Source organism: Monomorium pharaonis, chromosome 7, assembly GCF_013373865.1.
Source record: "Monomorium pharaonis isolate MP-MQ-018 chromosome 7, ASM1337386v2, whole genome shotgun sequence".
NCBI classification, from domain to species: domain Eukaryota; kingdom Metazoa; phylum Arthropoda; class Insecta; order Hymenoptera; family Formicidae; genus Monomorium; species Monomorium pharaonis.
Genome location: NC_050473.1, coordinates 16163642 through 16189345, shown reverse-complemented (window position 1 = coordinate 16189345; position 25704 = coordinate 16163642). Strand labels below are relative to the sequence as shown.

At 37.3% G+C, this 25704-nt stretch overlaps 1 protein-coding gene and 2 long non-coding RNA genes across 4 annotated transcripts in view; 1 reads left to right on the top strand and 2 right to left on the bottom strand.

Moving 5' to 3' along the window:
• Positions 1-4342: 4342 nt before the first annotated feature.
• LOC118646420 lies at positions 4343-7402 on the bottom strand. The gene is made up of 4 exons (XR_004963971.1): positions 5089-7402; positions 4935-4990; positions 4776-4831; positions 4343-4672 (listed from the first exon to the last, which is right to left on the bottom strand). It is a non-coding gene; the product is annotated as an uncharacterized LOC118646420 (long non-coding RNA).
• A 941-nt stretch (positions 7403-8343) lies between these two features.
• Positions 8344-25704, top strand: part of LOC105834722 (hemicentin-2) — a 118391-nt gene continuing 101030 nt past the window's right edge. Inside the window, exons 1-3 of one of the 2 annotated variants that reach the window (XM_028194917.2) lie at positions 8344-8446; positions 13076-13285; positions 16120-16296. The gene's annotated coding sequence lies outside the window, so the exon portion shown is untranslated. The remainder of the gene's footprint in view (positions 8447-13075; positions 13286-16119; positions 16297-25704) is intronic. The other variant, XM_036289271.1, reaches the window with a different exon arrangement.
• LOC118646422 lies at positions 17127-24912 on the bottom strand. Its single transcript, XR_004963973.1, has 2 exons — positions 23079-24912; positions 17127-23008 (listed from the first exon to the last, which is right to left on the bottom strand). It is a non-coding gene; the product is annotated as an uncharacterized LOC118646422 (long non-coding RNA).

The window sequence follows — 25704 nt, the reverse complement described above, 5'->3', positions numbered from 1 at the left end:
TTTACAGTATTTTTTTATATAATTGAAATGGTCAGCTTGATAGCTCGGCGCGCTACCGACGTTTAAGTACGGTCGCAATTGACTCGGATATCGCGATACTCGTTGACCGTGTGATGTGAGACTCGACGTCTATTTGGTGACTCGACGATTAAAACTTTCGACGCTTCGAACGTCGCGAAACGCCAACGGATCGTTGATCCACGCCGCCAATCCGAGTGCCCGTTTCCCGCGTGATTTCGGCAATGTGAAAACGCGCGTCGAGATTAACGCCGGGAGTGCCGTGGCAAAGTGCCGCGCGATCGTAATTAACCTTACTTCGCGCGTCGCGTTCGATTAAAGTCAGGAGTGCCGCGTAAAGTACCGCGCAATCGTAATTAACCTTATTTTTCGCGAACGACGTGCCAGAGAGCCACGAAAGGACGACCGAGGAACCTGAGAGGAAGAGAAGATCCGGGGAGCGGCGTCGGGCGACGGCGGAGCAACTGGGGGTGAGTAAATTATTATTCCTTATTCGTTATGTATACAGATGTTTAAATGTCAACAATCATGAAAGTTAATGTCCACGAGATTCTGGAAAATTATATAACTTTTCTGTTAAATATCCGTTTAACGAGCAACGCGAATGAACAACTTTCCTCTGTGAATGCTAATGATATGCCGTTGTTTGCTTGAGATTGTTGGCGTATCGAATGTAACTTGAGAAGTAAATGAATGATTCAATGCGGGCAATAATAACTTTCTGTAATATTTATTATCACTTTCGCAAATTACTATTCTGGCATAATTTAAATTTTATAGATTAACGCCGTACAACAACTTCGTGCCTGCAAGTTTTTAATTATCTTTTAATTTAAGGTAATGGACCTATAGACATTGTATTAAATATATATGTAACGTATATATGTAGAGTAAGAAAAAAATCATACTTTTGCAAAATTACAAAACCTTTGCGTTTAACCTCGAGGCATATCCCCATTTTCTGTTTTCACCTCGTAATCACAGTGTCATAAGCGAAGGAAAAAAGCATCAAGCATCAATGCGAATTGCACGGAAATGCCGTCATTTAATATAGTCATCATCGTCAATTATCCTTTTCTCGCTATTTTGCAGAGGCGTACGAGAAACAACGCCTCAGACCTGCGGTCATTGATTATTGACATTTACTAATACGCCTCTAGAGAAACTTGTAAATGGCTGAAGCTTAATTGTGAGAATAACAGCTCGATGATCGATTCGATCGTAATCACTGCAATAATGTTCCCGGGCTATCGCAATCAGTAGGTACTTGCGAACCGCGAAGTGCAAAACTGTACGCCGAGGTGCCTACAATGTAGCCAAGAATTCTAACGATTTTCCGCGTCAAAGAAAACTCCGAGATCTAAACAGGTTCTCGCGGATAAATTATCGTAGCGTTATACCAGCAAAGAAAGCCCTTCGTATCTCGTTATAATTAAAACAGATCTCAAGCGCGAAATTCTTATGCGTCAAATTGATAATTAACCTACGTCAGGTACTCAGCGTCGTTAAATTAATTCCACCTTCGATGGTTGTTGAAGTTTAAAGTCGCGCGGAACGTTTGACTGGTTCGCGCACGTTTCCTAATTAAAGGAACCGCCGCTTTTTTTATTCCCCTCATTCCTCTCCGACATCTAATCATCTCGTCAGCGAGGCATTCCGATCCCCCCCCTCCCCTTGCTTAATTCCACAGAGATCAACCAGTAGATTCGAGAGAACTCTGACACGCAATAAGAATAACAATAAGAAAAAGGCGATGGATTTGGAATGATCTCGCCTGCTCAATCTATCGCGGTGACGATTATCGCATTTTTCGGCTCCGTCGAATAAAAGAAAACATCTTTTAATAGATTAGTTCTACAGCCGATATTTATCAGAAATTCTTAAATGTAAGAATAAGAGATTACCGATTAAAGTAACTTTAAACGACAGATAAATTTTGCTTACAAATTTTACAAGTTTTTTAATTTCTAAATTTTGTTTATGTCATTATATATAATCATTTAAAAATAATTGAGTATAAAAATAGAATTAAGAACATAAATTACGCCATGACAAAAATCAATAATGACGAAAATCAAGACAAAAGAGAAAAGCGATCGATCACAAATAAATCATTAATAAACCCGAAATTCAGCTACGAGGAACCAGAAATAAATACATCCAAGTAGACAAAGTGACAGATAACAGCAATAACGCGATAAACAATGTAATAACTGAAATTAAAAATAACATAACGAAATTAGAAAAAATAGTTAAAAATAATGCAATAAAAATAAATGCAATAGCCTTATTGGAAAAACTTATTCATAGTCACTTTCAATAAATCCCCGACTTCCGAATAAATCACCGACAATGAATAAAATGAAAATTAAAAACTCGGCACACATGTTCCCAAATATGAACAGTATATTCAAAAAAAAGAAATGGCACAAATTGGCACCCTAGAAATTCCAGATGACTCAAATATCCTAGCTGACGCGGACATGACGCTATAACACTAGAAAAAAATGCAGAAAGAACTGTCAAAGTAACGGAATTACAAGATAAAAAGACGCAATCGGAGCACACTTCGCGAGTATTAATAATAAAATATACGACAGCAATAGTTCCCAACTCGAGACATTAATAGACAAAAAAATTAAAAAAACTCAAAGAACAAATCGAAATAGATAACACAGTATGCACCTTTAGCGAAAAAAATACAGAAAACCCGTATCCATCAGAAGAATACAGAAACAATTTCATTAATTATGTAGGCATATTTTTTCGTGCGATATTTGGAATTTTGTCGAGACCCGAGGATTTCTTATTGTTAAATTGTTTTTTTATTAACGCAGAACATGTTTAATATTTAGGCGCATGCCTCATAGATCTAGAAAAAGTTTTTGACACAGTATAAATAAACGGATTAATATTGGAACTAACAAAAAAATTTCCTAATTATCTAATCAAACTAATTTACTCGATAAGTGTATACAAATCATTTATAATATCAATAGAAGAAATATACTCCAAGAAAAAAATTAAAATAAATTACGGATTACAACAAAGTACAATTAACTTTTCGATACTATTCAATATATATATCAGTGACATATTGAATCTATTCTAATTAAACAAACCCGAAAAACCTCAAGTCATGGCGTACGCAGACGACCTATTTGTTTATGTGACGCATAAATGGCTCACAAAAATACAAGATAGCTTACAAAATATATTCGGCAATTTAGAAAACCATTATGGAGCATGGAAATTAAAAATTAGCATTTATAAATGCAAAACTATATTGTTTAGACCATCCTTAATATTTACAGCGTATATAAACCGCGATACAATTATTTATTTTTGAAACAGTTACTAGCTAGATACTGTAATTCACTGAACTAATTCGATGCTGTAATGCATCTGTAAAGTTTCTCCATTTCGCGAATTACTGCGAATAACTTATTGCGAAAAATAATTCCTCAGTCAGGGTGGTCAGTCCTGGCGAAGATATGCATTATTTTCCCAATAACATATATATAGCTTTTGCAAAAAATAATATCTTAGCCAGGGTGATCAGTCGTGGCTAATGTATGTATTATTTTTTCAATAATTTATATATAACTTTTGCAAACAATAATATCTCAGTCAGAGTGGTCAGTCCTGGCTAAGATATGTATTATTTTCACAATAATTTATATATAGCTTATGCAAAAATAATATCTTAGCCAAGGTGGTCAGTCCTGGCTAAGACATGTATTATTTTTCCAATAATTTATATATAACTTTTGCGAAAAATAATATTTCAGTCAGAGTGGTCAGTCCTGGCTAATATATGTATTATTTTCACAATAATTTATATATAGCTTTTGCAAAAAATAATATCTTAGCCAGGGTGGTCAGTCCTGGTTAAGATATGTATTATTTTCACAATGATTTATATATAACTTTTGTGAAAAATAATATCTTAGCCAGGGTGGTCAGTCCTGGCTAATATATGTATTATTTTTCCAATAATTTATATATAACTTTTGCGAAAAATAATATTTCAGTCAGAGTGGTCAGTTCTGGCTAAGATATGTATTATTTTCGCAGTAATTTATATATAGGTTTTGCAAAAAATAATATTTCAATTAGGATGGGCCAATCATGATTAAGATGTTAGTTTTCGCAATAATTATTTCCAATATAATTTAGGAAAAGGAAGAAATCTTATAGATGCTTCTGTATACCAATATTTAGCTAGTAACTGTATTTCAAGACTGAAAAAATGTGGCGCGTATTTCATAATGAGTTGGAAATATTAAATTCATTAAAAAAATATTATGCAACAGTAATGATTAATTATTGAGACATTTTGAATAAAATATTGGTAAACTAATTTGCCAAATTATATTTAGTAAAAGAAGACAAAGTGTAAACAGCCATTCGATGGCTGAAAATAAGTCTGGAAGGATTTTCATTATTACTTAGTGGATTTTCACGCTAAAAAAGTGAAATCCCACTCCAAGAAATTTAAAGAAAAGGAAATGAATAATTAAAATATTTAAAACTCCAGACACACTTAATTTTTCCGGACAAATTCGATTACATTGATTCAAATATGTAAAACTCACCGATACCGCAGACACCGTTTGCAGAGATATTCGAATCCGATCCCGACGATATAACTCTGTAAACAATATAGGTTTAAATGGCAAGCCTAACTATGAAGGACTATTACTAATAACCGCGAAAACTGCATGATTACATTGTTGCAAATATGTAAAACTCACCGATGCCGCAGACACCGTTTGCAGAGATATTCGAATCCAATCCCGACGATATAACTCTGTAAACAATATAGGTTTGAATGGCAAGCCTAACTATGAAAAACTATTACTAATAAGCGCGAAAACTGTATGATTACATTGTTGCAAATATGTAAAACTCACCGATATCGCAGACACCGTTTGCAGAAATACTCGAATCCAATCCTGACTATATAACTCTGTGAACAATATAACAAAAATATATGAAACGTTAAACTCACTACGATGACGCCACGTGCCGATTAATTTCGCGAATATAATAAATAAATTTACTCACCACTCGATGAATCGATGATGTTTTCCTCGTCCTTGCGTCCGCACACACACACGTACTCTCACACGCAACGTTCGACGCGATCAAAAATGCTAACGACGCGAAGGACGCGACCACTTTACACGTCGATTAATAGCGTCGGCACGATTCGGCATCCCCGGCGATGCCTTCCGCGGGGAAATTCACTCGCGACCGACGAGAGGACGCGAGGAACGCGACGAGATCTCGCCTCGCGACACTAGAAAGACGATGACGCGGTACTTTTCGTACGCCGGACACCGGGCGTCCGCGACGACACTCCCGTCGACGAATGTCCCGATGGCGTGTGCGAGTGATCCACAGTGATCGCGAACTCGCACATCGCCAAGAAATGCGTATCGAACGGAGACGGGGACGGACCGCGGCAAGTCGCGAACGCAGGCGATCGTCAACTAACGTACGGCCGTTGTGCACTAACTGCGTCATCCCGCACACGACGCGACGAAAATCTTACGCGATTTTGGCGCGAGTTTCCCAGACGGAAGGGGAGAGGGACGCGACCACTTTGCCCGTCGATTTGTGTCGTCGACTCGACTCGGCATCCCCGGCGATGCCTTTCGCGGGGAAATTCACTCGCGACCGACGAGAGGACGCGAGGGACGCGACGAGATCTCGCCTCGCGACACTAGAAAGACGATGACGCGGCACTTTTCGTACGCCGAATACCGGGCGTCCCGCGACGACACTCCCGTCGTCGAATCGCGACACTTGTATGCCCCGATGGCGTGTGCGAGCGATCCCCGGTGATCGCGAACTCGCACATCGCCAAGAAGCGCGTGATGCCGCGGATAACTGCGTGTCGAACGGAGACGAACCGCGACACGACGCGAACGCGGGCGACCATTGTGCACTAATTACGTCACAAGATGGCCGTCGCCTTGCACACGACGCGACGAAAATCTTACGACTTTGGCGCGAATTTCAGAGACCGGGGGGGGGGGGAGGGGCACGACCACTTTGCCCGTAGATTTATGTTGTCGACTCGACTCTACATCCCCGGCGATGCCTTTCGCGGGGAAATTCGCTCGCGACCGACGAGAGGACGCGAGGAACGCGACGAGATCTCGCCTCGCGACACTAGAGAGACGATGATGCGGCACTTTTCGTACGCCGGACACCGGGCGTCCCGCGACGACACTCCCGTCGATCCCGAATTCGCGTATCGCCAATACGAATAGCGTGCCCGATGGGGGACGAATCCACGTCACTTATATGTCCCGATGGTCGCGAACTCGCACATCGCCGAGAAGCGCGTGATGCGGAAGGACGACTACGTATCGAACGGAGACGGAAACGGATCACGACCCGACGCGAGCGCGGCCGGCCACTAACTACACCTTGAAGTGCATTCCGCGTTCCTAAAGGCCATTGAACGTACATTTCCTTAATCGTAATCGTAAGATTTCAACCAATCATATTGCTCAAATTAGTCGTAACCGACTGAATTAACCAATCGTATTGCTCAATTTCTTACGATTACGATTATGGAAATGTACGTGCAATAGTCTTTACGCGCGATCGTCTCTGACTAAAGAATCTGAAGTTGATAAAGTAATAAGATGTTACTCACGATTTTCCAAGATTAATCATGAAACAGATATGCGTTTTACAGAAGTACAAAAAAACGTGTAAGAGCAACAAAAGAGCAAAAAATTCTGATATATTCATTTTTTCGATTTGAGCACTTTAAATAAATTTTTTTATTATGTAGCTTGATGCCCCCCTCCCTTTTAAACACTTGCCAAACGGCTTGAGCAATGAAATTCGGAATAAGACAACAAATTAGCAACGAAAGAACACTACATTTTTACAGGTGTGGATTTTTTTGGCGCCGGTGGGGGGGGGGAGAGGGTGGCTAACTTTATAGAAATATGATTATATGAGAACAAAACAGATATCATTTTTATATTCTTCGTAAATTGTAAACTCTGTTCGTTATTTAGGTTTATTTTAATTAACTTGCTGCCTCCTGGACGTGTTTTTAAAAGAGAGAGAGACAGATCAATCAGTTAAATCCCAGTTAAGCTTGACCAATATTTATGGCAACGAGTCGCAACGACCGAGGATTGCAAACACTCGATGCAACTCACTCGCGGATAGGTTACTTGTCGCGATGTTTAATGAAGAGCCCCGAAAAAAATACTATTTATCCACTTGCAACGAATGCAAACGTTTCATCGGAAATTCCGGCACGCGGAGTTTTCCAACGAAAAATCCAATACGCATACGCGTACAAAACGAACCGGTGGACGCGGGTCCGAGGGAGAGAGGGCGGGAAGGGGGTAGACAGAGAGAGAGAGAGAAAGAGAGAGAGAGAGAGAGAGAGAGAGAGAGAGAGAGAGAGAGAGACGTGCGCTGGACGGTAAGGGCAATGCGCTGCTGGATCTTCAACTAGCTTGACCCAAATACACGTACAAGCCAGGCATATTTTTCTTTCTATTTATTTTCGTGGCTCTCGATGGTCGGCCGATATCACGTTTCTGTTCGCCGTCTCACCATCGCGGCCGCAATCTGCGGCGATCACTCTCCGGGCCGGCCGTTTTTCTTTTTTTTCCTTTTTTTTTCCGTTTATGTCCCGACGCAGAGCGCGACGAGCACGGAATATTCGGCCCGCCCGCGTTATCGCGTTTCGCCTTTTTTTAGCATTCGCCAAGATATCACATGCGGGACCGGTTATTGTATCGTAGTGTGAATTACATTCGCCGTCGCGGATGCTACGCTGATTGTAATCGATAGCGTTGACCGCGTTGTCTCGTTACAGCTGTCGCCTCGATGTGAATTGCCGGGATGCGTATGTCGAAACACGCGCGAAACCATCCTTCCCTCCTTTCCCCCGTCATCATCTGCGATTGATATCCCTTTGTCATTGATATCTTTGCTGCGCGCGCCGCGATTATTTTCTCAGGTTTGATTGTCTTAAGTACCCATTAAATTGAATTGTGAAATGGGAGGGAGGGGGGGGGAAGGCTCGCGGCGCGCAAGGTCACGCGTTTTTACTCGAGGCCTGTTCTTTTTAGCTGCACTGCTACACTGGTGCAACAAGTTAAAGTAAGATAAATATATTTTTTTTCATTCTAACTCACTGCACTAGTGCAGCAGGCACCGAAAAAGAACAGACCATCGGACTTACGAGCAGGCACGGAGATGCACGGACAGGAGCAAGTGGACGGTGGGCGGTGGGTTGGAGGCTTTGAGGGGTGAGTCGCTTGCGGTAGATCCGTGTGTGTCCGTGTGTTGTCGCATTCTTTCCAAGATTCTTTCGCTCTCACGGCGCGACGACCGTTATCGCGGGACTCGCTACGGACAATTGGTTGTAATTATGGTACGTACGATTAATTAACGCCGGCGATCGATGATTCGCGAACGGTTACCGATGTTATCTATTACCGATCATTGTCTGCGGAAGTACGCGTCGCGAGATTCGTTAGGTTAGGTTAGGTTAACGCAAGAAATCATAGTAATGTTTCTAATTGTCGCTGCGTCGTTTCTTTTTTGTAAGTATGCGTCTCCTGATGTTTAATTTGCCTATGTGACATGTCGATTGCGTTTACGTATGCATTAATAACGTCGATATGTAGTTTACTGTCAGATTATTAACGCAAGTCATTGCATAAAATTGCACATAAATTTATGCTTTAAAAAAGTGCATGCACATAGCAGGATATACCATCATTTATACTTAATCTGAGAATAGTCATCTAGTTTTTACGTGTAAACACTCCATTCTAATTCAGTGAAGATCTTTATGTATAAAAATTTACGCTTAGTTTTTTTAAATGAAAAAATAGATACGGAGTCTCGATCGGTAATGAAAACTGCTACATTATGTTTCATTTCTCGCTACTGAAGTACTGAAAAACATTTTAGGTTACTTCCGAATTAAAAGTATAAATACATAGAAAATGAATCTCTTTCCGTTTCTATACAAGAGTTGTATCAGTGAAATAATTGATAATTAATTTACAAAAAGAAAATTTTATTAGCCACAATTTCGAATTAAGGAAGAAATATAAAAATATTTCTTGATAAACAAAAATGAATTAGATTGATTTATGAATAAGACAAATAAGAGAAGATATGCTTTTTTTCGACGGACTTTGATGCCTAATATTTTTAAAAACCACATAGAATTATCATAACAGTTTAGATTTCAAGACCGGTCTCTCCCCGTCTCTCCCGGTCTCTCCCCGTCTCTCCCGGTCTCTCCCCGTCTCTCCCGGTTTCTCCCCGTCTCTCTCCGTCTCTCCCGGTCTCTCCCCGTCTCTTCCGTCTCTCCCCGTCTCTCCCGGTCTCTCCCGGTCTCAAGACAAAATGCTGAGCGGTTTACAGAACTGGAAAATATAAACTTATGCATCAAAATCCGTTTTGACAAAAAAGGCCTGTCGTTTCTTATTTGTGTTATTTCAATGATATCGAAAGTATAAATAGATAGTTTTATCAATGTTATAATATATGCCGCTTTGAAGATATTGGACGCCTATAAATAATCTTTATAGACACACACAGAGTATTGGTATCACAGCGAGTTACGTATATTCTCTTACCTACTGTTATCCTTCGACTGGATAGGCAACCTTTATGGCGGCGAAATAATAAAAAGATAGTCGCCGATGATAAATGATTGCTCCCTCCGAGCGAAGATATATTTGCTCCAGTTTCATTTGCGGGGGGTTTGTTTATCGTGCGTATAAACCCTAGACTAATCTCACAGCCGAGGGCCGGTTGCGTTGGTTTCAAGTACGATACCTCTTTGTTCCATTCGGCAGGGCGGTCTGTAGCTGGAGCTCGTGTTTACGCGCGACGCAGCCTCCGGGAACACGGCGCCGACTAAGACGCTGCGTGTTGATTACAGAAGCACGGCTTGTGTTCGTCGACGTTACGATAATTGCACGATGGAGTTGCGGAAATCGTAGATTAGAGACGGCGCCGGTATCCTCTGATTGTTCCAACGCGTCTGCAACAAGATATATTTGTTTTGTAACGCGTGACTTCATTTAAACCAACCTGCCGACAATGCAGATAGCACTTCGAAATGGATATCGCGAAACAAGGGATCTTCGTATCAGTGAGATAAACGAATGCGAATGCGATAAAAGAAAACAACATAGGAGTCCACTCTACAGGGAAGATGTATTTTTTTAATTAAACGTTCGTTGAGATGCAACCTTAATTAGGATCGAATAAAGTTTTGGAGATTATTTTTATTTGTATTTATTTTATCGTCTTTCGTGGAAAAAATTGCAGTCGTCCGTTAATTTTTGCGACACGACACGTGAATATAAAATATGGTAGCGCCTAGTACGAAAAAAATGTTCAACTTTACTTGTTTGTTAAAAAAAAAAACATTCCTCTCTCGCTTTTGCTACAAGAAAAAGGAGATACGCATGGAATGCGTACTATGAATCATGTTGTCCTGTATGCATTTACGAATGCCGAAACGAAACTGCATTCCTGTGTCCGGAAGGAGAGCTAAGAAATGCTAAGGGCTTAATTATGCGCGGAAGGGTCGGCATTCGAATGGATGTGGACTCGAAAATTGTTTTCACTAATTTGAATGCTATTCTAGGTATACCGAGTTAATTTTAAGTTTGGAAAATATTTGAATGGGTTGCACAAACACTAATAATGCGGTTGATTTCTGTTTGTTCTCTTGAAGATTATATTAACACGTTAATTAGCCCACGAGTCATTACGATTATTAAACACTTTATCTATTTGTGTAATTGGAAAGTTGCGCGTTTTTAAATCTAATTTCTTGTATTACGGGGAACATAATATTCAAGAGAATAAACAGAAATCAACCGCATTATTAATGTTTGTGCAATCCATTCAAATATTTTTTAAACTTAAAACTAACTCGGTATACGCGGAATAGCGTTCGGAATTAGTATTTTTTTAATCAAACCATGAATACGTGACGTTACGTTAATAGTATAATTGATATTTTTGTGTCAAAAGGTAGTTAAGAAGAATCTGCTAAGAATGGCATGTTAAAAGTGTAGGCGACATTCCCCGCTTGCAATATTCTCTCGGTTACGCGATTAAAAAGTACTACAAAGAAAAGTTTCTGCGCGACGGTTCAGCGTGTTGAAATTTGTGGAGTGCAAGAAGCCTCGCAAAGAAGATGAAGAAAGCGATCTCGAGCAGTTTTCGCGAAAATGCAAAAAGTTGTTGGCAGCGAGCGAAGACGTGCGCGAACAAGCGTCGCGTTGGACGCGTACACGAAAGGAGTAGCGTTAATTAAAGCAATTAAGTTAAGAATCCATCCGAATAATTAAGGTGCTCCGATAAATTTATCCTGAATATCCTGGTACCATGTGTGCGCTGCAAAACATAGCGCGTGATATTTTTCGTGTATTTGCGCGTCCCCGCGAGGGAGAGAAAAACACCAATTACGGATAAATACGTCGTTTTCCAAATTATCTCGACATTAAAACATATTGTTCAAAAATTAAATGGACAAAACGAACGGGCAGATACTGTAAAAACATTTTACAACGGCCAATCCGTGCCATATCACAAAATTTCGACTGCGTCAGATTAATTTAGACACAAGTTGAATTAAAGGCGATGGGGAAATTGTTTACTGAGCGTGCGTGATAAATACGATGATCCATTAATTATTACGGACTACGTGAAAAAGAGCGAAAAGGAAGATCGATAACGATTTTTCGATGTGATTGGAACGCGTGGTTTATGAATGCATCGTCGGCATTTCCGCTGTCGCCGATATAAATCGATGATCACTCATCCGCATTGCACCAATTAAAATTTGGTAGCGGTTCCCATTAACACACTGGCCTCGTTTACTGGCCGTTCAGTGTCTATTCGAAAGCTATCACACACACATACACACATACACACATACATATACATATATATATATGTATATATATATATATATATATATATATGTAGTAATTTCTATCACGCACAATCAGCAGTGATAATGATTGTCTGTCGACACATTAAATTGAGCATCGAACGATGTGTCCAATTACGATCCATTAACGCAGCAAGATTGCACGACTGGATTTTGTATTGGAAAAACGCAACAGCCGCGATGTTTAAAACAATAGCCGATACGTACATTCTCCTCTATTATCCGTTAGTTACTCATATTTGAGTATAATTGTCTATGGTTCGCTAGTTTTGGCGTATAGTGTATAATGAAAATCAATATGTTTGTACAATACAGCGTAACACAAAAACTAACTACGAGCAACAGTTATTGCGATATTCAATTCTTACGTGCTTTGAAATCGTTACGACGCGTTTTTACTAACTCTATATAAAATACAATTACTCTTTTAACGTTGGCGACTCGATTTAAAGATTTCATAGTTGACTTTACGTTGCCTTTTCGCATTGCCTTTCGCAGTGCAGGCTTTTAAACATGCAATGTTCTCTATATTTTTACGTTTCTAGACTGTAATACATACGTACATACGTATGTTTATAGACGACATATACTAAGTTGTAAAATTAACGAGGAAATATTTCGTGGTACCGAAGCCCGACTATTTTGTAGCATTGAGTTTATTAGTGTGTCCCAGATACGCAAAAGCAATACTAAATTAGTGTCCAACCTGCAGACATACGACACGACAACGTGAACTGTAAACTTAATTTACGTGGCTAATTGTAAGTTGCATCCGGTGTTGTATACAATTGTTTCTCAAATCACAGTTATGCGATGAATATATATGTACGTAAAGTCTAGACACTATTGGATTAAAAATATACTTTGTGATGCAAAGTAGTTTAGGTTTAGAGCGTTTAAGAAAAAAATTAGAAAAAGGATATATACATAAAATAATTAAAAATTAACCTTTTCTTGTTAATAAAAATTCGCACATTTGCTCGATGTAGAACGATTTTAAATCACTAATTTTAAATCATAATTTTATATATTTATTGTTTACTAAAAATGTTGTAATATTTGTTTCAGGTTTGTTTATTCCTACTAGAACTTCACTACAATTGACATTCAATTTAGAAAGACTTGGTTTTATCTTTTTAAATTTCTTCTTCGACCTTCAGACCTGTCAGTTGCACTCAACTGCGTTTATCTACCATCAAAACTATGTTAATTACATTCTGTGTGGCTATCCCTTGTGGCTGAAGCAGATAAGAACGAACAAGATATTAGTGTCCGCAGGTATATATATCTAAAACTCTAACTAAAGATATTTATTTAGGATTCTCTATGGCACGATCTGATTGATCTACTGTCGCGAGATCTGTTCATCCGTCACAATCAAGGATTCTAATCGACGCGATAAGAATAAATTCATCTTGTGAAATTAACATCTCATCTGATATTAAATAATCGTGATGGAAAACTGACTTTAATATACGCGCTTAACAAATACGCGACGTGTTTCTATAAAAGAGAAATTTAACTATGTGTATAGAAAGAACGTTTTACTGAAGTACTAAAAAATTAGCTGATAGCTAGATATAGATTTAAAAATTTTGGATCAAAATTATGTAGGATGTTTAAAACGTGATGAACAAAAAATTATTTTAGCAACCAATTTGAGTGCCCTATATAATTATTTTGATGATTTAACGAAATTATTTTTAGATCTGTCTGGCTATTTTTTTAAATACTTTAGCAAAATGCTTTTTTTCAGATACGTATAAATATAAAATGTTATTAATTTGCATTCTGAAGTTTTGTCTATTGTAGTATGTCGTAATAGATTCATCGCCCATTAAATTTCCAGCTTTTGAGAATGTGTACTTACTCATACGTTATTGACATCAGTCGTTTTTAACTAATGCTTAGATTCACTGAAAAGGTGCAATTTAACTTCGTAATAAATTTAGTGGAAATCGCTAAATAGGGATGCTGCCAAGCTGGATCTTTGGATGGAAGTATCTTCGAGATAGCATGCGCGGTTGAGCGGAAAACACGCTGCAGGTTTTCACACACATACACACACGCATACACAAACATTTCATCCCGCTATATCGTCTCTATTCATCGTCTTTTTGCTTGCTGGAATTAAACGTCCGCTTGAATTTCCGTTTGAAGCAGATACGGCGAACCATGGTTGTGTTTTTCTATGTCTTTACATATAATCGAAACACTAAGTTGAGAGACAAAACACTTTGTTCACGATTAAAATAGTGAGATTAATGTTTAAATATCGTAATTGTAGAGCAATTTATTCATTTGACACTTTATTTCGTTCAAGGGACTCAACGTCATGCACAAAAACAGTCTTACAAATATTCGCTGGGTAGATACGTTTGAATGAAAAGAACTTACCTAGAGAAATGTGAATATCGTATAACTTGAACGTGGTACGCGAGAAAGAGGTTCGACGGAATTTTAAACAGGGCATTAGGAAAAATAAGGTAGGGAAGATATCGGGAGTAAGCGCGGAATAAGTTAAAAGACAAAATAAGAGGAGGCATCGTGCGGAACGAACAGCCTCAGCCTCGTCCTCCGAGGACTTTCGTTTCGAGCACGTATTTCTTCTGCTTCCAGTACATTGTCCCCTGCTGTAGCAAATGCCTTCCTTATGGTGAATTTACTTCGGCGAGCTTTGCTGCGTTCTTCACGCAAGACGTAATAAATGGGTAGGGCGATAAATCGAGTGGGAGTTATTTCGCTTGATAAGGCAAATCTGCCACGTTAACGCGCCCTTTCGGGTTAACGCTTCATCTCTTTTTTGTAATCTTTTCTTCCTCGAGTTGTACTGTATAATCGCTCGCGAGTCTAGTCGTAAATATGTCTTAAATGCGCGTTCTTTGATCGTGCGTTGTCGGAAAGAGATACTGATTCCAGACGCGTGTTTCTTGACCGCGTTTTACTTTAAGACGTTGATTAAAGACGAGAGGAGTAATGTGCCGTAGACAGACGTGGTATGCAAATATTGGATGTAAAATATTAGGATCTTTTGACGTCTTTTTAGCAAAATATTATATGTGAAATATATATAATTAAGTAACATTTAATTAAAAAACCATTTTTTTATTATAATGTACATTACGTAATTTTGATAGAGAATTAAAATTAATTTAAATTAGCACAACGGTACCCCTTTTTCCGCAAGCATGTTCGATGGGGAGAAATTTAAATAGAGAGACTTTATCATGAGTAATTCTCGAAGAACTTATTCGTCGAAACGAGAAAAGAAAACGGCATCATAAGATTATTCTCACTTTCAACTAACAAATATCGTATTTGCAGTGTCGTAATGATGACTTTTTTTATCGTCGTTAAGAAAAAGGGAGACATACCATGCTTGAATTATTAAAAATAATGAGCACATCGTCGCGAAAGCATAAATACGTTCCAAAGACTGTACTGCATAGAAAAAGAAAGGAATTAGAAAATATTTCTAATGAGCACGTGCGCATTCTGCCATTTTATCATCTCTTTATAATGAAAAGAAAAGTTATATACATATAATAATGAAAAGAAAAGTTACATATATATATAATTATGAAAAGAAAAGATATATATATATATATATATATATATATATATATAAATCTGTAATTATAAATATTATAAATGTTTTATACTTAAAGAAGAATTAAGGAATATACATATTTTTTTTTTCTATAATATTATGTTAAAAGTTTTACTAGAATTTTGTTAATTATATTTTTCGTACATTTAATATTTAAATTATATGCAATCTTAGGATTTAGCTGAAAGCTTATTTGAAATAATAACATATTATCATTTACCTCGACTAAACTTTGGTTAATTATAAACTACATTTATTGTTGATACGAAGAAATCGATAGACTAGAAATGTCCGGCGATGAACATGTCTAAATAAGTCTGGCATTTTGAGAATGTCACTATTTTGAGATATGTACACATTATTGTTTCACTAGATAAATTCATGGAAGATGACTTTAAATACAATTTTGTACAATGAGGAAAGAGACGTGAGAATTTCCTTAATATGAATCGGTTGTAAATGTATCTTTATTGATTGTCATCTTTATTCATCTTTGTTTCAGAACAACCTCGAAGAAGAGCCTTATCGACTTACCGATCTCATACCGCCACGTTCAAATCTCAAATAACAGTGTCGTAATTGCTAATGAAAGTTGAGACAAGTTGACAAGACGATAGCGTCAAATTTGTCCCACCGATTAATCCTGATGTCCAGATAGCTGTGTGGATTTGGGAAATAGGTAAAGTACATTTAAATTTAAATATGGGCATTGCATTGCTTCTTATCGCCGTGAATTATATAGTGACAGTCTTCGATCTTGATAATCTTTTTTTCTCCTCCGCTGCTAACTATCGAAGGGTTCCCTTAAAACCGTAAAGCCATTGCGTATGTACATGACAAAACTATAAAAAACTATAAAATATAAAGTACAACGAGATAAATATATTTGAGAAATACGATTAAAGTACGCTATTATTAATAAATTTAAAAGATTAAACTTGTTAAATAAAATGTGATTCTCTGAGTATCTTTTTTTATAGCTGTGGTTTCCAACTCTCAATCTCAGTTGCATTGTTAATATCTTTATTTCATTCTTATGTCAATTTTGTTTAACAAAGTTATCTGCTGCAAATTAAGAATATAATATTAACTAATAGTTGCCAAGTATTTAAATAATAGTATTTTATCGCCATATTATGTGGCTAAATATAAATCCATATTGTCGCTCCAGAGTTAGTTAAAACATACATCGTGTTTGATAAATCGTATTTTATATTTTTAAAGAATATATTTTATATTCTTTGTATTTTTATGAAAATATTAAAATCACGTTTAACTCACAATACAGAATTTTACGTATGCGCTTCGAACTACATTTTGAGACCAATCCACGAAATTTCGATGCATTCACATTATAGGAGTTACACGAATGGCATTTTTCAGAAATGCAATATTGCGAGACATTTTATTCAGAGAATACGTAAACTGATTGGAAGGGAATGCAACGAAATCGACTAACGTCCAGTTTAATCTAAGAATAACGCTTGTTCTCTTTTTTTGACAAATTGATGTTTACTTTCTGATGATAAAAATATTAAGTGATAGAGAGACATAATACACAACGATAGAAGTATCATGCGATGAAATCGGTGTAAAATGACCGAATAAATCACATGACTTTCACGTGAAAGATGTGTTATATCGACTTCATCAGGGCTTCGGGGAAATTCTAAATACGTTTGTGCAAAGTACATCGCGTGTTACATAGTACATTTTGTATTATGCGCTTGTTGTGTTGCCGCGCGTCAGTTATTCCTGGAATTCGTTAATTCCGACTCTTCCATGGAAAATACAAATAAATTTTCGACGAAGTGGCATCTCGTCAAACTTTATTGCATTTGTAATACTCACAGAAACAGCACTGCCAATGACTCCGTTGGGTCATCCACAAACATATTTCCGTAGTTAGTTACGACGTTTTCATTTTCGGGAATACTTATCTATTAAACAACTAAAAAGCGACATATGCAAAAATGTTCAACAGTATAATTAAAAATGACAAAAAAAAGATCTCTTCAAATTTGGTTTTCAAATGACAAAATCTTGATAAAGTAAAAATATCCTGGTGATCGCAACTATATTTATATGTAGACACAAAAACTTACGTAGAAAAAGTATTTGATATTAATAAATTTTTATAAATTTTTAAGTAACATAGATACATGACGAATCACTATAAAAAGTTTACCTTAATTATTTATAATAAAATACATATATATCATATATATATATTTTTAATATTTATTTACAATTATATGTCGCAAATATTTGACCATTGGAGATAAATTTGTGGTTCTAATAATATTGGAGTTCGATAAATATATCGCTTTTCCACCCTCCAAAAATAAAAAGAGGTAAATCAACTACATCGATTATACTTGATGTCAATTATCTGAAAGAACCAGATACTTAATCGATTCGAATTAATTAACTATCTTATCATTTTGTTCTTTTGCTATCTGATCCGCTCGAGTGATCTATTGTTGAAGTTTCGTAATACAATGAAATGACCAGGAAAGATATTGTCGATATAATGATCACTCATCCGGTGTCGATTCGATAAGATGTAGTGAAACTGCTCAAATCATCCGCGATAGTTCAAGTTTGAAACTTTTTCTTGCGATTTATTTTAAGTCGTTAAGATGATAAATTTTTTTATACTTTCAGTAAGAGTATTTAATTTGTGTTATTATTTAAATTAGATAATTTGTAATAAAATATATAAAGTAATAATAAAAAGACTATACGTTTCTCGTAATTATTTGATGGAATTCTTGATCATTCAATATCATCACTTGCATACACAGGATATTTATAATTCGTGTTATTATTTAAATTATATAATATCTAATTTGTTATAAATATAAAAAGACTATTTTATGCAAGTCTTCGATTGAATCCTTGATTCGTTTATTTGATATTATTATTTCCCGAAGTGCATAGAAAGTATGCTTTTTTTTAAATATTAAATGTCAGATAGATGCTTACTTCGATATTCCATCAATTTAATAAGAACTATGGAAAGAAAGAATGCGGACAGATCGCAAAGACGATCATAACGATCTCGCCTGCTCCGTCATTTCTCCGTGACAGTATTCGAAGAAACCTGTTTCGTCTTACGAGAGTGCAAGCGGCACCGTCGCGCTTTGATTACACTTTTTGCGGCGCCTACGTATTCAATTATAGGTTATCGACTGGCAAGTTGATTTCAACCTTTTGCAAGTTGACTGCAAGACAACCTGAGGCGGCACGAATTTACGGTATCGATGGCGCAACACGGCTGAAAGAGCTTAATGGTTATTTAGCCAGAATAATTACGACGCTATAGGCAAAACGACCTAGTTTTTTTTTAGAGTGTGATTATTTTTTATTTTTTATTTTAAAAGATTTGATAAAGAGATGTTTAAATTTTATGTTCTTTTTCTTTTTACATGCGAGATTAGAGCCGTGTTCCAATATTTATTGATATTCTTTCTTATTGTTTTAATTTCATACGTGGAAGAGATGATTTTACTGAAATACAAATCTGAAAATAATTATGTTGGACTATTAAAAAAAATTGTATAATTATATCTAGATAAATTTTTATATTTTGCAATAAAATTGTCCTTTCCGTGTATGAATAATTTTTACTGTTACTCTCAGTGAAGGGTATACATGGAAATAATAAAAATTACGTAATAACAAATTATTTACTTGAGATAGGACACATGGTGAAAAAGTTATTCTGCGTTCATTTTTTTATCTCTCGATAGAAGATACGTTGTTATGTCACGGTACATCTATCCTCTTCGTCATGCTTCACGCTTATTTATGGATATAATAAACACAAATAATTCCCGTGATCGACTCTTCCTCGAACGCTAATCAGATTACCGCATTGTAACTGTACATCGTACTGTATTTATGCTTTCAACTTTCAAAAACATAGCGTATCAGAAAACGGATTCATCTGAAAAGTAGATTGATATACATTCAATGGACGTAACTGTCTAAAAATGAAAAAAAATGAAATCAATGTGTTTCACAGTTAATGTTTCAAATGTGTCAGTTATGTTTCAAGGGTAACAGTGAACTTATTTAAAAAAGGAATATGATTTAAACGTAAATGGCAACTTTTTTTATTCCTTAGGTTATATTCTCTAAACATCTAAAGTAATATTTTATAGCTCTCTCTGATTGGTGTATACATATATATGAGATAATCGTATGACATGTAGAATCGGTTGACGTGAAATATTATATTAACATAGATGCAAAGTTTTGCACTTATACCTGCAAATTCTTTCTTAGTTTATAACATTTATGTTGGACTAAAAAGAAATTAGCACAAACGTACACAGGATGCGAAAGAAAAAAATTCTTACGCACGCGTTTCACTTCATTGTCCAAAATTATCAGTCGCAGTGTAATAAACCGTAAGACAGTGATTCTTGATAGCAAAAAAATACTTATATCTTAATTAAAGGTTTCTTTTTGTAGTTATATCGAACTGCTCAATACTAAGAAAAACATTTTTCTCCTCAAATAGCTTTTATCTTACTACCATTGTCTGTATATAGATTGAAAATTTAGAAAAGTGTCTCTAATAATAAGACACATTTTTCTTAGAGTCTTTCTATTCTTAAATCCTATGCAAACCGTTTCTCTACAAACTATCTAAAATCTAAACTAATAATCTAAAAAACCTACCCTATCTAAAATCTACCTTAATAAATCTTGATCCTTTATGACTCATCTCTATCATAGAAACACTTTTCTAAATTTCAAATATTAGTCAGTATTAATCCTATATTCAGTCAGTTATTAGTCCTATTCAAACAAATTTATGCGTCGCCTATCTGTCCTTGCGTTTTTTCTTCCTTTTTTTTGGTAAGAAACTACGTCAATAAATACTTCCAGTATTAAAACGCTCATGTTATTGATTTTTCTTTTACAAAATGTTCTACCTCTTTTATGGAAGTAAAGTTCTCAAGCAACGTTCAGTTCTTCTCTATCGTCTCGCTCGTAGTGAACGTATAAGTGTACCTTCACCTTTCGCAACACTTGAACAAAGTTTATAAGAGAACGGTTGTCGATTTCCTTACATCCAAATATTACACGTAGTATCTCGCTCGTATAACAACGTATAACACGCCACGCCGAGCAATTTCAGCCTTCTGTAATTCGCATCTCTCATTACGATGCTTGTCCCGTCTTGTAATATGAGGTCTCGCGACTGCGAATCGAGCGTCCGCTAGGTAGATAGGTAACGTCGCCTACGACCGCGGCACCCGACCCGTAATCCCGGAATGAAACTGCTTGCCGCAGTTGCCTTGGCACCGGTGGGTTATCGTGACGTGATGCCTCGAAGCGGAAGAGATACATGACGAGACGCGGCGAGACCCTGAAACCTTGAGAGGAATGTCCGATTAAATGACGTCTGGATATTCGTGCGGCGGGCTCGCCCTACGGCGGCGTGGAGCGTTTCGCCAAAGCGATTACGCGGCGGCACGGTTTAACTTTCGGCCGAGTTACTCGATATAAAGTTGGCCCCGGGTTCGCGCTCGCTTCCGCTGCTAATTTTCGAGGAAGTAGTTCCCTCAGCCCGCCCGATATCATTGTTGCGAGAAAATTATGGCATTAACGATACACACCGATGGTACGATGGCTCGGCATAATGAAACGCGAGTGAAAAATTGATCGCTAGTTTTCGTCGAATAATTGGCTTTAAGACAGTTTTTTTTACGTGTTACATAAAGATACACTTAAAATTTAATGGTATAAAAATGTTGCTGAGAATGGTGCTGTTGGAAGAAAGAGTGACAGACACTAGTAGTAAAACATATCGGCGATTTAATAATTCTTGAATTAAATTGAATTCAATTTGTCAAATTAAACTGTTTAAATGTGACAAAAATAAAACGTGTTATAATGAAAGTCTTTTGTGCTTCTACATCTTTTCTTACGGTGTTTGTATTTTTTTCATCCTCAAAGGTTAATAAAGACGTATTAATGCATATTATCGATGCATATTAATTAATGAACTAATTAATAGGATTGCGAAAAAGCGGCGGCACCGATGTGGCGGTCGCCGTGGGGTGAGTCAATGACTTTTCACGAAGCGTTAATTCATACTCGATGCAGGTTTAGTTATTCTCTGCTTGTGTCACGTGCGGTAACCGATATTCCGAGTAAACGAGTGCGAACTGATCGTACGCGATTGCATAGCCGAAAATTGTTACATTTTCAACGCCGATATAGGCGAACCGCCCATTGTAACGCATCACACCGTTCGTTTCAGTCAAGCCGATGAGTTATTAAATGTCCAGGTGTTATTTCGCTAATTACGTGGCATAATCACGCGACAAATGTCACGCTAAATGAAATTTCCCGGGTGTGTAATAACAGATCCCCGCGTCGTACAACCGCGCGCTCGTGAATTTACATGTTTCCGCAACCGATAGTTACTAAACACGCTTCTCAATCGAAGGGGGTAAATGGACATCGGTACGTAACATCGTGTAACTTATCTTATTGACATTAAGATTAAACGGCTCAGTGCTATGTTTTAGTACGAGAGTACTCTATCCGGAATATCTGCAGAACTCTGAATTATATTAGAATATTGGATTAATAATAAATATTAATTATACGTGATAAAATATCACGAGCGAATATCACGTAATGCGATTCGGCTTCTAGAAAGATTACAGAGTTCAATATTACGTAAGAGAGACGATCGTGCCTTGGGAATGTTTCTTTTGAGAGTGTTACTCTTTCGCTCGTTTACTCTTTCGATTAGTTGCCAATCGAGCTGCCACGATGCCGTTTTGTTCCATTTCGTATAGCGTTCGCGATGGGTCAATTTGAGTCGCGCCGCGTCTCGACTGCACCAATAAGACCATGAAGAATCGCGCGTTCTAGAGAAACGAAGGAAGGATAATCCGTTTGAAATTAACCTTAAATCATCCTCTCCTCCCTAATCCAGGCCGGAGAGGAGGCTCGTGAAATGGTCGATCGAATCCAATCGAGAGATCGTAATATCTCCGCCAGATATCTATCGAAGAAGCGACCAGTCACGGGGGACCGACCGGAGTCCACCTTTTTCCTTGTTCCCTGGGCGGCCGAAGGTCGCCGGATCGATTTGCCTCTTCTTTGAAATGGCCAAATGGTCAGAATCGCTTCGTTCCGTCCGAGGTAATGGATGTTTACCCGTCACGTGACAATGTCCGCCGTTGCATTGTGCCGGGCTGCCGGAAGTGACGGCCGCCCGTTGCTTCTCGGAAACCCGTGGAAAACTGTTTCCTCGGTGAAGAAAAAAAAAGGAGGCCACATGTTCCGCGAGATCCCGGCTCCCGGACAAGGCGAGCCCCGTGTAATTACCAACCGACGAACTGTAACTGATTGCGCTAAAACAATTAAGGAACGTGACTCAGTTCGCTGGAATTTCCTGCACAGGAGCGTGTTAGACGTACGTACGTATATAACGTACGGCGAAGAGAAACACCTTATCCGTAGGAGATCTTATCCCATTATGCTCGGCTGAGTCCCAGGTCCTCATTCATCCTCTGACGTCTCGCTCTGTAACAGAGAGACGATTTGAGAGGTCCGTAGAATCTAGTAGAAACTCATTCTCGGTATATTGATCGCTACTCTTTCAAAATTCTACGCTCGTTGATGAAGTCATTAAAATGTATCAGCAATTTCCTAGCCTTCGGATGATACCCTTTGTATTATATTTTGTAGATGTGTATCAAAGGGAAAGGAGTATCGAAAGGAGTTGCCCGATAAAAAGATTATTGAGAACATCATAGCCTCGATCTCTTAACGCATCGTTGCTGCACCGGTGCGTTCATCGTGTTTATCATCTACAGTACAAACAGTAATATAACAAAATTGATTCGCTGCAACACAAATTAAAGTAGAGGCATGGTTAAAGCAGGATATTACGCGATTATAAATTTCAGCCCCGTCAATATTCATTTTCGTGAATAACGATAGGGTAAGATCTATTTTATAGCGACCGATAAATCCTTTATATTGATCAATATGGCGCCATCGGTCTCGCATTAAATAACAATATTTACGATCAAACGTACCGCGGCAATAAAGATTAAACAATTGAAATGGGCAGACCGGAGGAAGCCTTTATCTCTCATCCAAAATTTCGAAAGCTAAATTGCGAGGGGCGCCCGCGGCCCCGCTATTAATGCGCGCACATATATAATCTATAAATCGCATGTGTTTAATGAATTTTTCGTTAATATCGGCAATTCAATCTGCAAATAGAGCCGGGCCCGTTTTGTCATGCAGCGCAATTCGAATTTATAACTCGCTCGGTGCTTTGACGTATCGCACCGCATTGGTTGTTTGCACGCGTTGGCAGATGCGTGTACGAATGTACGTACGCGTCCGACTACATTCGGACATTCGGTATCGTATCCATTACATCGCGGTAGTTGCCGTCATGGAAAATATTGACGACTTTTATCGTGGATGTCTCTGACGAGAGAGAAACAAAGAGGAATGCATCTACGTCCCTCACTAATTGGGAAAAGTAAAAAAAAAGATCGATTGCAGATAAACAGCGACAGTAGAATATTAATTATTCGTGTCGATCATTTTTGATAAATATCTTTTCCTTTTTAACATTTATGACAAGCCTCGCTTTATTTCAAATTTTAATGAATATATTTTTATGTTATCTATATGCTTAAAACTAAATTATTGACATATACAACTTAAATTATGTAATATACATTTTTAGGCAATTTTTGGTTGCTTAAAAATTGAACATTTTCTATAGTAACTAAACTATGAAAGGTTTTTATTATGTAATGTATTTATATATGTAATTCGGTAACGACTACTTTATCGCGACAAATTTTTATTGAAAAGCTTTTATTTTTGTATTATGCGCTGTACATTATTATGGTGTAATCCTTGCATAGGATTATTGTTGTATTAATCGCAAGTTATGAGATGCAAGCAATTTTCGTGCTCGCAGGATAATCTTGCCAACTTAGGCAATTACACACAAAGGGTAAAATTAACCGCGTGTCATCCTCGCCTTAATTAAATTACTTCCCTAAGATTAATTGCTTTCTATACAGCCTCTACACTACTTAATACATCATTTAAGCTAATTCGAGTATCTTAAATGATGTTCATCGCAAAATAAAGATCGCTTACATTAAGAAGAGAATAATAATTATTATACCTTTTTTTACATGAAGAAAATTAATAATAAAAATAATATAAAAAATATGTATGCATATAAAACTGTTATATAAATAATTAATAACCAAAGAGGTACGATTAAGTGTTAATTAATTAAAATTTTATTAAATCATGAAAATTTTTCGAGATTATCTTTCAATAATTAAGTGCTAATTACACGTTTAAAATCGAATTCATTATTCAACCTTAAAAAAGGAGAAAGAAAAATGTTATTATCTCTGGAATATGATCGCTCGAGTTAGCTTATTGCATTTTCGGATTGAATAATTAAGATATTGGCAAATATCATTTATACGGCACAGAATTTCATTACGAGGGATAATTCAATATACCATCAACGGTCGCATTGTGTTTTGTTCTGACGCTCATCGCGTGTTCGCCATTTTTTTTATGCAATTCTGTTCTTTGCACCGGCAACATTTCCAACCGAATCCATGAGCTATATACGATGAGCTATATGTGTGTTGCACATTTGTTTAACGTTGGCCCATCGATGACAATTTATTATTACAGGTTACACCGCTATTACGCGTAATCTGTGTCACATTTTACCGAGTCTCTCTCTTTCTCTCTCCTTCTCTGTAACTATTTATTGATCTATCTATCTCTTTCTCGCGGTATTCGCGAAGCTCGTTTCGTTGCTACCTTCCAATGCTTGTCGGCGTAACATGGCACCCGTGTATAAGCGCAAACCCTTTAATTACGCTTTTATCTGATGCATAGCGTAATGATGTTGCAAACACGTGGAATCGCGATGTATAATGTGACCGATGCACGGTTGCGCACAGAAACCGCATACGACACGCGGATGTGCAGCACGTGGTCATATAGAAAACGGGACGATATACCAAAATTGAGGGTTCGC